Source organism: Cupressus sempervirens, chromosome 4, assembly GCF_028749045.1.
Source record: "Cupressus sempervirens isolate cs-2001-9-10 chromosome 4, ASM2874904v1, whole genome shotgun sequence".
Lineage (NCBI taxonomy): Eukaryota > Viridiplantae > Streptophyta > Pinopsida > Cupressales > Cupressaceae > Cupressus > Cupressus sempervirens.
Genome location: NC_143121.1, coordinates 728,745,831 through 728,755,557, shown reverse-complemented (window position 1 = coordinate 728,755,557; position 9,727 = coordinate 728,745,831). Strand labels below are relative to the sequence as shown.

General features: G+C 31.7%; 1 pseudogene; it reads right to left on the bottom strand.

The window, feature by feature from the left end:
* Window positions 1-3,531: 3,531 nt before the first annotated feature.
* On the bottom strand, window positions 3,532-5,627 carry LOC149563396 (aluminum-activated malate transporter 14-like; annotated as a pseudogene).
* Between the last annotated feature and the right edge of the window lie 4,100 nt (window positions 5,628-9,727).

Genomic DNA, 9,727 nt, shown 5'->3' with positions numbered 1-9,727 from the left:
CTTTTGAGAAAAATAAAGAAAAGACTAGCAACATTAATTTTGGTGCATTGGACTAGTCCTTCACGTGAAACAATATCATTTTGTTAATTCTTTGTTATCAGCAAGATGTTTTTTTGTATATGATAAGCATTGTAACTTGTCACTATTTATTTTTTTATTCACTCATGAGATTACATGGCTTGGTTTCAAATTTAATATTCTTACATGATTGATAGTAATCATTATTTTGATGTTGTACTTCAAGTTTTTTATGCTATGTATGTAGTTTATCCTTTATCTTATTATTAAAGAAATTAGATCAAAAGTAAGAATGAGTATAACTTTATCAATTTTTGTGAAATTTTTGAAATGAAAACATGTACTTTTCATTCAGTTGACAACTATATAGCTCGACCAATTTGAGGTGGTCCCTAAAATTGGTAACAAAGTACTTCAAATAAGTATTTAGAGTAGACAGAGTATGATTTAGATATCTAATTATTTAAAAAAAAAGTCCTCAATAATATATGATAGTTAAAAATACATATTAATCATTTTCATTATTTCTAGGATAAATATTAAAAATAAGTAAAAGGATAATATATATGTTCTACAATTTTTTGAAGTAGATAAAATTTAATTTAATTTTAACACAACTTGGTGATTAATTGGAGGAAGTTTATAAACATGTGTGAGGGAAGTGTAGTGGAATTAAACTCTAATAAGTAAGCCCAAATTTAAGGAAACTATCAAAAATAAAAACTAAGAAAACACATTACACAAAATTTAACTTATGCACAATGTCATTATAGAGAAAAAAAACAAGACATGTTACATAATTGTATACATGAGGTGGATAGTGTTCTCAATTATTTTAATTTTATTAAATATAGTAAACCTAAACATAATTCTAACTATAATCCTAATGGTAAAATCTAAGTGTTGATCATAATTATAAGCACTAACCTTGACACTAAAATTTACTTTTATGTGTCCCTAATTAGAACCATAATGCATACTATGATCTAAATACAAAACCCTAAATTTTAACTCCAATCTCAAACACCCAAACAATAATTGTAGTGAGAATATTAAATAAATTGAGGTTATGATTTTTTGTTATGCTTACAATCAAAGTCAAAATTTATGTAAGCATAAGGATTAATATTTTTCATTAAAGTTTATGGTGAGAATTTGTATTATAGTTCAATTGTAGTTAGGTTTATGATTAATATTTTTTTCAAAAAATAATATATTTAACCTTAACCTAAGTCTAAGTCTCTCCAACCCCAAATCCCATTTGCTAAACCGTAATCCTAATCCCAACCTAAATTATGATCCTAAATCATAATTTCTAATCACTATTATCAAACACTAATCCTAGCCCTTATTATTGAATCATAATCCTAAATGTTGAACTTTAACCCAAATTCTATCATAATTCAAACTCTACTCATAGCTATAATACTAACCATGATGTAATATCATATCCTATTTCCATAAATAACTAAATAAATCTTAAATTATAAGCCTTAATTGTAATCCTAGTTCTAAATGCTACACCCTAAATAATAAACTCCAATCCTAATCCCAATTACCACATCATAATCCAAAAAACTAAACCCTAAATCTAAATCCAAACTATAATCCTAAATGATAAACCTTAAATCATTATCCAATCATTATGTTAAACCCTAATCCTAATTGCTAATCATCAAGTCTAAATATACAACCCTAATTCTAAATCCTAGCTCTAACTATTAAACCTAACCTTAATATAAATCCCAATCTTAACTATGATGCATATCCATACAATAACGCTCAACGTAATAATAACCATAAATGTTAAACCCTCACACAAAATGTAAAAGACTAACCTTGAATCCTAGATCTTAAGATAAACCCTAAGCCTAAATGGTTAACCCTAATAACTTGTTATGAATGTTAAACCATGATCCTAATCCTAAATGTGAAACCCTAATCCTCACCCTAACCCTTAAATCCTTACTTTAACCCTTGTCCCAATAAAAAACTAACCCTAACAAAAGTCCTAATAATGTAATTCTAGGTATTAAAATTAAATTTTAATTTATAAAGCCTTCAATAGATTTAAATTAATTAATTAATATAGGATTTAGTATTATAAAAATGAGGTTTGAAGACTTAAAAAATAATTTTGAGAAAAATATTATTTTACATGAAACGTTAATCAATTACAAATGTATTAAAATAAAAATAATATTTTACTCAAAGAGATTATTATAATTAAAAATAATAATTATGTCTTTCATTTTGTTATGAATTTCCTTGTGGAGGAACCTATTCAATTTCTTATAAGTTTCAAAAAAAACTATGACATTTTTCAACATTTCAAATCTTCTTCTTCTTTTTTCTTTTGAACCCATGAAATCGTTGGCATACACATTAATAATGACTTACTTCAACATTTGCAAATGTGTGGATGTAAATATTTGTGTGCACGCTTTATATAGCTATAAAATATGAATCCCTAGGTCCTTAGAAATCTTTCTATTCAAATCATTCATAATATTTAAAACAATTGGTTTTAAAACTTGAATATTTAGTATTTATTTAAGATTTTTCATTGTCTTGTTTGTAGGTGGCAGTAGTTGCATTGCAAACCTTTTGTTTGTTCTAAAAAAGTGTGCCCAAGCACTCTACACACCAACTTTCAAGTAAAAGGAAAGGTTTGAGATTCTTTTACTCTATTTTAAACAAAAAATAATAACTAATAATAACTATAAAAATAATTAAATTTACTTTTAAATATAGTTAGATATAATCATAAATGAAATCTAGAAGTACATATCATGAAACAATGATGATATAAAGCAGATATTTGAAGGAAGAATGATATAGATATATTTAGAGAAAAGCGTATGAAAGAAGAGAACGATGTTTTATAATCTGAAATATTTTTGGTCATGAATAAACATATATTTGATATTTGGAACATAAGAGGTTGTGGTCTCGAAGAGGTAATATCAAGAGTTATAGAGATGTAGATATAGCTAGTGGAAACAAATAAAGAATAATCATGATATAAAAGTATGTGATGAGATTATAATTATAATAATAAATAAGAATAGAAGGTATTATAGATTGATATTAGTAAATTAGAAAGAAGTGAAAATTAAAAATGTTATTTGACATCTGCTCAAACAAGATTGGAAGTAGGTGTAACAACTAGTCTTTGAAAAGTTTACAAAAATTTACCAATGTCATAATAGTGTATATTGTTTTTAAATTGATTATTTGGTATAATTATAATATTATTCGATTAGACGTGCATAGTGAAGTTAAGATATGTGCTCCTCTCAAAAAGATTGGGATTAGGAGTAGCTCATGGTGTCAGCAAGATGATATGACAATTGTGAGAGAGACAAAAATGAGACTAGTGTAAATCATTAATACATAAAATTTAATAATGCAAACATAGAATTTGACTTTGTTTCTGGCAAGCTTAATTTTCCCTTAGTGTATGATGTTAAAAATTGACTCCTGTATTAGAGTGTGAATTGAAGGGAAAAATCAGTCGACATTGTTCATATGTACACATCTTTCTGGCGTTCTTGCAAGACAGGGTCTCTGGATATAACTACGGGGAGAAGCTGAACTAGTTATGATTAAAGCCTCCTGATCCGACGTCGAAGGATTGTGAGGCTTGAATATTGCCATTTCTACGAGAACTTCCACGGCGTGTACCACGTGCTCAAGCCTCGCTACGATCTCCACCACCAACGACGCAAACGTAGCCAATGGAAGTGCTTCTCCAAATTCAACGCCGTGTCTCAGCATTAACCTCTTCTCGTTACTACTTTCTCCATGCCATGATCTTCTTCTCGTCGCCCACCTTACCTCCTCCTCTCTATTTTCATTCTCAAGTACGATTTTATGACTCGGCGTTCTTCTTGTTGAATGCAGTAAGAGCTTTGGTTGAGAATTCAAGGAAACTTGAAGATCCTCCAGTGCATGTTGAACTTCTTCCAATATTGGCTCGAATTTGTATATTCTCATTTGTTCAATGCAGCTTGACAGCTCTACCAGTAATTCGGCTGCTGTGTGGGCGACATTGGTGCATGGCTTCTTCAATGGTGAACGAAGGGAATGAGGGGCCTGAAACGTATGCAAAACAAAAATTCATCAGCTATAGTGCATGCATTGAAGATAATTTGTAAATTTAAGGTAATGATACCAAATGAGGAAATGCATAAGAATATACCTCGATTTCAGATCGAAGGCATCCGTGCAAGGCCACAATAGGATAAGCCAGATAACGAAGCTTCACTCCAATTTTCACATACTGCTACCATGGATGCCGACATCGAAATAGACCATGCCTTGGCTCCCACCTAGCAAATGCTTCCTGCAATTAACGTGTACAATCACTGCTTTCAGACGATCCATTTAATATTCTTTAATGTCAAAAGTTGTCATGGCTACCACTTAATTAGTTTCTTCTAATAACTATATATTTTTAAAGTTTACCAAGGAATCGTCGGTAGCCTTTGAGTCCAGCACAGACTTGTATCCTCTATGTATAATATCTTCTGACTCATCTTCCACCTTCTCATCAGTACGGTATCCGCTGAAATATTCATCCACGCATCCTAACATCAAATATATCATGCCCATTACATTAGTCCGGATATTTTAACAAGTTAATCTACCGAACTGATAACAAGCCACACCAATCAAAGCGTACTAGTAGTTCATCTGTAACAGCCCATTGCGAAAAACACAAATTTTACGCTGAAGAAAACGTTACGTTTTCATCACAATCAAAACAAGGATTTTTAACCTCAATTGTTTTTGTTCGATTTTCTTACCCTGCAGAGATTTCCCCAAGCCCTGTAACTTCCTGACAGTGGAATTGTGAAGATCCTCGCCAGCCCAGGCGGGGAAGATGAGCAGACTTACAACCAAACACACTCCACATCCGATGAGTATGGTGGCGAAGCATTCGTATGCCATGCGTGCTATATTCTCCACTCGATATCCAGAGACCGTTATCATGCTGAATGTGAGCAGGAACATAAGCACTGCATAGTCAAATTTATTCTTGAGGGAACGAAAGAAACGGGCATACGTGGTAGCCGCTCCTGCAAAATGAGTGTAGTGGAGTACTAATTGAGATTTGGTGAATGCAACAAGGTGATTCCAAGAGAGCACAAAAGCTCACCCACGATGAAGAGGGGAGATCCCACTACAAACGCCTTTCCTCGCACTACCTTCTCTGACACGTGGCAAACGAGGAAGGAAAGAAATGCAGCCACCATGGTTCCAATTCCTCTGTTGAGGCCTTTCTTCATGGTAGCCCCTGCTCAAGCAGCAACAACAGCCATTCTAAATGTTAGTCAATTAGGATGAAAAAGATGGTTGCGTGGGAAACAATCGAACAAGGGGTAAATTAAATTAAATTAACTCGTACCCGCAGAGAATTCGAGAACGACAACGACAGTCATGACCGCCCAAATTGCATGGTTACCAAATCCCACCCTGCGAAATAATCGATCCCACAGAAATAACAGCGAAACCGATGACAATGCCAACCCAACTTTTATAGCATGCGTAATCCTTCTGGGATCCTCTCTTCCAACATCTATTATGTTTCTACACCACCCCATCAAAACATTGCTTATATTTAACCAAATTTTTCTTAGAAATCCCTCGTTTCAAGACTCATTGTAGCTAATTTCTTCATTAGACGTACTGATGTTAGTTCTGCATTCGCCGCTGCCAAGAGACGCCATGGTACACAAAATCGATTCAATCAAATTTCAGATACAAGAGCTTAAATTTCAAGTAGAGGAGATCCAGCCAACCTGATTTATAATGTAATTTAATCTTGGTTTGAACAGTTACACAAGCGCTCAGAAACCCCAAAGAAGAACACCCTGGCTAAAATCTTGGAGCACCTTATAAATGAGCTCAATTGTAGTAAGGAAGCAGATCTTATAAATTCTGAGGATCGAGAAAACTGTTCATTTCTTCTTGCGGTTGCCTTACAAGATGGAAGAGAAAAAACTCGGCTTCTCGAATGAATCAGCCTTTTCATTTCTTCTTTTACTAATGGCAGAGATAATACTTGTACTTGTCACGGAGAGGGAGAGGGAGATGATTGAGTTACTTTATTTTCATTGTCACGGAGATAATACTTGTGAATTCTGGGTGGGTGATCTTGTATCTCCGGTTCTTTTTTGGTGAATTGTATTCTTAGATTATTAATTATTAATAGAAAAGGCTATTATAAAAAAAAATTTAAAAAATTATTTTTATATCCAAATATATAGTCTTATAAAATTTAAACATCTTTCGTTGAAAGTTATTATAGGGAGATTTTATATTATCATTTTTTCTAAATAAGAATATATATTAATTTTAAATTTTAAATTCCATTCTATGGATTGTTCTTTTCGAAATTTGGATGAAATTGTATGATTTCTATTTTTTTTTTCTTACTTTATGTATGATGGATAATAGACTTTATTCTACCATGTAAGCCAAGAATGGCTTATAAAGTGGGATCAAGTAAGGGACTTTAGATTTAATAATTATCAAGTGATAGATTCTTGATTACAAGAATCTTTAAAGAGTAATATCTATTACTTTTAGATTTTATTGGATGATTTTTTTCCTAGGTGTTCAATATCAAATTTCATGATCTGTCATTTGTCTTGTCATATTTCCCATTTCTAATATTGGATGAGATAGTTTGTGCAAAAACCTTACAAAATTAAATCTATAAATAATATACGCAACCAATAGCTAGATCGTAGATTTTGATTGTTTTTGTACTAATTCGAGATATAGTATTTGAATTTTTTTATTAATATTTTATAAAAATATAAATACATAATTAAAATAAATTTTCAGTTTAAATCTTAAAAGAATTGCTTTATTCTAAATTAATCTAAATAATAGTTGAATATATTCTTAACAATCCAAGATAATATAGTCCAACTTCATGCGATTAATTTTAAGGTGTTATATGATTTATTATGCCTAAGAAGGAAATCATCCCTTTACCATCCAATATTATTATGTGGCTAAAGGAGTTTCATATTTGATGTCACATTTATTATGTATAACACTAGCAGTCCAAAATGGGTGACTAGCCCAGTGAGAACAACCATAGTGAAGGGAACACTATCACCTGACAGATAGTTCACTGACCCAAATCATAAACAACAAATTAGCTGCCCATTATCATAAAAAATAAGTACCTACAAGAATTTTTCAATCTACTATCAAAACCATTATAGTCTATAGTGTCATACAAGTTACCAACAAGAAAACTAATTAGGCTACCAACATTAAAGTTCATATAAAAAGTTTCCATATTGGCCACACAAGATCAAAGTTTAACAACCATCATAACAATATTTCAAAATTAACACAAAATGAGGCCAATTAGTCATTCTTTCTTCTCATAAGGGGGTTGGTTTCCCTTGCTGCACATTCAACATGTCATTTAATTGGAACCTATAGAGTCCTTAGGTGCTTTCCTCATCTTCCTTCACCTTACCTCCCATCTTCCCTGACTGAAGAAGCTAAAGAATGATTACTACAAAATGCATAAACTTTACAAAAAAAATCCACCAAAGTGGTGAACCTCATATTCAAATAAATTAGCAGGTTCTTTTGCTTTTTCATCTTGGTCCACAATGTCTTCAATTTAGCTTCAACCTATTTGAAAGTACTTTGATCCAAATTGGTGGGTGGGTTGGGGTCTTGAACAAGGGGGTACTCCTTAGGCCTCTTGAGAGGGGAAGTAGATGTCATGGATGAGTTATCATTTGTGCCTAGGTTATCATCCTTTCTCATGAGATTTTCCATGCCCATACTAAGTGTAGCCAAAACATGGGTGTTTATATCTGAGAAGGCTTTTGGAGTATCTTGGAGTATACCATGTTGTTCCTTAATATAGAAGTTCCTCCTAGATTTTTGCTCCTGCTTAGCATCATGGGTTCCTTTTTTTCCAATCCCCTTAGACACAAAATCCCAGTCTATCTCTTCCAGGCTATCTTTTATTTCATCTTGCTTTTCTTCCACTTGTCCACATTTCTCTGATGTAATACAAGAACTTTCAATTATGTTATTTTAGACATTTCAGGGTGTGGATGTAGGTGAGGTTAGGATAGAATTAATTAACTAGGGGTGGGAGACATTCCCATAGAGATGTCTCAAATATTAATAAGAAAAAAAGAGTGAAAAATAATGAGAGCCTGAAAGAACTAGATTCTAACTCTAAGTCTAAAGCAAGTGAGGAGAAAGACAAACATGCAAGGAAAAAACAAAAAAGCTAGAAGGTTCTAGTACATCGATAATGAGGAGGACGAAAATGTTACTAAATCCCCCCTAAAGATGCAGGAAGTTTCTCAGGATAAAGATATATCTCATGTTTTGGCTAGTTTCAGTTTGGACAAGCTAGATCTCACAGCTTTTTATATGGGTGGCTAGGTTGGACAACCTGTGAGATCCAGATTGTCCAAACTGAAACTAGTTGAAACATGAGATATACCTTTATAATGACTAAACTTCCTCCATCATCAGGGGGACTTAGTAGCATTTTCCTTCTCATCATCATTGATGCACTGGAACCTCCTAGTTTTCTAGTTTTTCCTCGCATGTTTCCCTTTCTCCTCACTTTCTCTAGACTTGGAGTTAGAGGGTGAAAGTACAAAGTTGTGTCACCTTTCAGGCTGACTTATCAGAATGACAAAATTTGAGTTATTTTAATAGTGTTTCTAAAAATCTATAACTTTTCTAACATTCTTCGAATTACAATCAAGATATTATTCAATTTCTAATTATAAAATTAAATCTAACAAAATGAATTAATGATTGACATTCAATTATATCTATATAAAATTTTGACACTTTTTCAATTAAGATTAGATCTAAACCCTAATATTAATAATAATAATATTTTCTAAAAAAATAGGTCTATTTTATTTATTAGAGTTTGATCCTTAGTAAGGAGAATACCACACAAAAACTTAACTTTCATACAATACCACTATTAAATTGAACACCACCAAAACTTAACCATCATATATTATTATTATATACTACTATTGAATATGATAGATCTTAGCAAGGGGTGCAAGCGCCAAAGTTCTTGCCTCTAGTGTGGTGGGTTTTGGGGTAAGTGTTGAGTCAAATTGTACATTAAAATTTTTGATAATTTAGTAATGGTGACATATTCATAAATTGTAAAGTTTCTTAAAGTAATGTATGTGCTCAAGTGTTCATCTAAAGAGTAATAGACAAAGATTATAGAACTATGTTGCATTTGTAGCTTGAAAATAAATATTGAACATAAACAAATGATGTGCACAAGAAATTTAGGAAATATTTCATATTGTTTCTCCTTTGAATGGTTTTCTAGATCCTACAAATTTTCTATTAAAATAGGTGTTAAGTAATTTTAAATTAATAACAGATTATATTCTAAAAATGAATGAGTGGCTCAAGTTAGAAACTTGTTTTTTATGTACTTTATATAATGTATAAAATTGATATTATCTATATTATTGTTAATGTATCTTGAAAATGAGTGTACACCTTAGGCATTGTCAATGTGTATTGTGCGTTTTAATGAAGCAATGACAAGTATGTATGTTGCTATTAAAAAAGTAGTTAGTCTCATGAATGTACTATTGCCCAAGTCATATTTTGAAGATGTATGGATAATTCTAATGATCCTATTTTATCAATGACA